The sequence below is a fragment of the Nycticebus coucang genome, chromosome 2 (assembly GCF_027406575.1).
Source record: "Nycticebus coucang isolate mNycCou1 chromosome 2, mNycCou1.pri, whole genome shotgun sequence".
Classification (NCBI taxonomy): Eukaryota; Metazoa; Chordata; class Mammalia; order Primates; family Lorisidae; genus Nycticebus; species Nycticebus coucang.
This window is the reverse complement of record NC_069781.1, coordinates 42,257,413-42,261,187: the sequence shown is the minus strand read 5'-3', so window position 1 is coordinate 42,261,187 and position 3,775 is coordinate 42,257,413. Positions and strand designations below refer to the sequence as shown.

General features: G+C 40.1%; 1 non-coding gene and 1 pseudogene across 1 annotated transcript; one reads left to right on the top strand and one right to left on the bottom strand.

The window, feature by feature from the left end:
* On the top strand, nt 1–108 carry LOC128580095 (U6 spliceosomal RNA). Its single transcript, XR_008378446.1, has one exon. It is a non-coding gene; the product is annotated as a U6 spliceosomal RNA (small nuclear RNA).
* A 1,777-nt stretch (nt 109–1,885) lies between these two features.
* On the bottom strand, nt 1,886–3,475 carry LOC128571308 (importin subunit alpha-1-like; annotated as a pseudogene).
* Nucleotides 3,476–3,775: the final 300 nt, after the last annotated feature.

Here is a 3,775-nt window from a genome sequence, read left to right as displayed (position 1 = left end):
GTGCTCGCTTCAGCAGCATGTGTACTAAAATTGGAATGATACAGAGAAGATTAGCATGGCCCCCATACAAGGAAAATGCTAGCAGCTAAGAAGTGGCTACAGAGACATCTGGTTCAAACAGAAGGTGAGAGATAGAGGACCTGAGATTTAAACAGGATCCTAAACCATCAAGGTGGTCCAGAGCGGTTCTTTATTAGCCTTGGATCTTCAGATAAAGTAGAGCAAAAATACTTTCTGTCATGCAGCAAGGCCTAGGGAAAGAGTTCATGCCCCGAACAGGTGAATGGTTTGGAGCATCTGGAAGGTCTGGTCTGGACTTTAACCTGGTGTTTGTTTAATGGGAGGTCCATAACCCAAAATTCTTCTCTGGGAATGAAGGAAGGAGGGGAGCATGGTGAGAGGGGTTAATTGAAAGTTCTCAGCCTCTGTATGGTGTTAGGTTTACCTGTAGGGGTTAAAGTGACAGGAGGACCACTTAACCCTGGGTGAGTCCTGCCCTTAGTCCGCTACTTTTTGTGCCTTGGGAGTTGTCTGTCCTGGACTCACGTGTGAGGAGTATGGAGGCACAACATGGCAGGGTAAAGAGAACTGAATGTCAGTTTTGAATGTCAAAATTGGGTGTAAGGCTGTTCTCGCTGGTTTTAGTCATGTGATCCTGAGCAGGTCTTCTATCCTTCTCATGGTTTTAGTTTCATCTATGTGAAACTATCGCCTGTGAGATAATAATTTTATGAAGAAGAAATTAGAATGTCTGGAAATATCCTGCAAATGACCTGTGAATCATAGAAACTTTTATAAAATGGATGTTTTATAAAATGCACTGGGAGTTGGCTTAATACCCCCAAAATAAATTAATAGATCACTTTCATTGAACAAAAGACAAAAAGCTGCATAATCATATTAATAGATACATTAATAGAGAAAACATCAACTAAGTCCAATATCATCCTAGAATAAAAAAAACAGGAAAAGGAAATTTCCTCAATTTAATCATATGAAGTTAAGATTATACTCCACTATACTTTCACTATACTTCAGTGAAAGAACAGATGTTTTTAACCCATGATCAAATACAATGCAAAAATGTCTGTTCCTACTATTCTAACCAACATTGTATTAGAAGATCTAGCTAGGAAGATTAGGCTACAAAAAGTAATAAAATTGGCCAGCGTGGTGGCTCATGCCTGTAATCCTAGTATCTTGGGAGGCTGAGGCAGGTGGATTGCTTGAGCTCACAAGTTTGAGATCAGCCTGAGGAAAAGCAAGACCCTGTCTCTACTAAAAATAGAAAAACTGAGGCAAGAGGATCGCTTGAGCCCAAGAGTTAGAGGTTGCTGTGAGCTGTGACGTCACGGCACTCTACCAAGGACAACAGCTTGACACTGACTGAAAAAAAAAAAAAAAACCAATAAAATCCATTCTAATTGGAAAGAAGTAAAATTATCTCTATTCTGAGATGACATTTTGTATGTAGAAAACACTAAGGAATACACAACAAACAAAACTATTAGAACTAATATGTTCAGCTAGGTTGGGAAATACAAGATCAATATGTGAAAATTATGATTTATACACTAATAATGAGCAATCTGGAAATAAAATTTTTTAAAAAGCATTTATTTTATTTTTTAAGTAAAGAAAAAGACTTTAATCTTTATTTACAGGACACTGCAAGATATGAAATTCCACATAGAAATAAGAAACCCTTTCAGAGGATAGGCTCCAGACAGTATGTATGTACAGTTTGGAACTGTTCAAGTATAGTTTTGTTGTAAAAAGTGCTACAATAACAAACCACGTTTAAAAAGAGTTCGTAGTAGTAAAATAGTAAGACAAACTTATACCAAACGCAGTACACGACAACTTTGTGCCTCAGCTATACAATCTAAAAGTTAAAAGTCCCAGGAGCCCCATCCTGAACTTGGAACGTATAGCCTTCAGAGGTAGCTTCTGGTACTACATTTTGATCCTCCTCTTCCTCCACAGAGAAATACTTCTCAATCAAGTTTAATGAAGCCTTGTACACAGACTCGTTTTCATGGTTTTGTAGAGCTTCAATTTTGTCGAAACCTCCACATTCTTCAATCATTATACTAAGATTCTCAGTTTCACCTAGTTTTTCAGCAGCCTGAAAGATATTTGAAATGGCGTCCAGAATAACCAGAATAATTTTGGTATCTTTTGCAGTTAAGAGGTTCATCAATGGTTCTATTATGCCACAATGAACAAGGTATACGATCTGTTCAACTGTTCCACCACGTGTATAGTTGGTCACAGCCCATACGGCTTCCTTTTATGTCTTAAAGTCTGCCTTAGAGAGAACCCCAACAAGTAATGGGACTAGTCCATGATTCACAACTTGCTGTATCTGGTCCTGACGGCCAGCTGTGATGTTTGACATTGTCCACGTAGCTTCCTTTTGGATGTTAGTTTCGGGGTTGGTCAGCAGGCAGGGAAAGACAGTAAGTGCTCCTGCATCAATTACAACCTGAGTCTGTTCATCTGTCCCAGTGACAATATTCCCTATGGCTCTTAGTGCAGGAGTCCACAATTGGCAATTCAGTAGCTCCCAAAAGCTTCACAAGTTGGGGCAAAACTCCTGTTTTCACAACCATTTCAGTCCGTTCATTTGGACCATCAGTAAGGTAAGAAATAGCCCAGCAAGTATCTGCTAATAATACCTCTGGATCATCATGATGCAGGAGACACACTAAAGTAGGAAGAATCTGTTCCACAGCATCTAATGGGGGTATAGGATTCTTGTTGCAACAAAGGTTTGAAAGTGTCCAGGTAAGATTACGTAAGTAACCACATGATAAAGATGACATATCGGGAATAGCTAGAAGAGCCAACAGTGGGTCAACTGCACCATACTTAACTACTAAGTCTCAGAAAACTGAACCATCACCTGCAATTCTTCCTAGAGCCCACACGGCTTGTTCACTGATATGAGCAAGGGGAGACGCCAACAGAGAAATGAATGCTGGAGTAGCACCTCCATCTACCACAGCCTTGGTCTGTTCTGATGTCCCAGAAGCAATGTTAGTTAGTGCCCAAGCAGATTCAAACTGAATGGGACTACAATCAGTTCTACCCAAGAAGGACACAAATTTTGGGATCCAACCAGCTCGGATTATATTGTCGATGGGAGGCTGTTTTTCTCTAGAAAGTAGTTTCCTGGCAGCCTGAGTAGCTTGGAGCTGGTTTTCCATATTGGTGCTGTTTATACCTTCGACAATGTCATCCACAGACCAGTTTATAGTACCCTGGTTGTTTCAGTTTTCCTGCAGTGGAGAAGTAGCATCAGCAGGAAGCAAGCTTACATTTCTCCTTTTCAGCATCTGGTCATCTTAGCTTTCCTCAACTCCACATTAACTTCTATTCGGCGTTGCCTCATTTCTGTACTGTCTTTTCCCTTGTTCTTGAACCTGTTAAGTCGGGCAGCTGGCAAATTAGCATTCTCATTGGTGGACATGGTTATGAGACAAAGGGAGAAAGCTGCACAGCTAGCTCAAGCTTCCACAGGAGGTGGTGCAGGACTCAGAAGATCTTGGTTGGCTGCCCTGGAAATGTCCACTGCAGCTTAGGCAGAACATAGTGTGTCAAAAAGCACAATTTAAAAAGAAAAATATACTTAGCAAATAAATACGATGCTTGTACGGTGAAAAACTTCAGAATGCCTTTGAAAGAAATAAGAGCTAAATAAATGGAAAGAAATCCTATGTTCATGGATCAGAAGACTTAATATCAATTAAGATGGCAATACTCCCCAAAT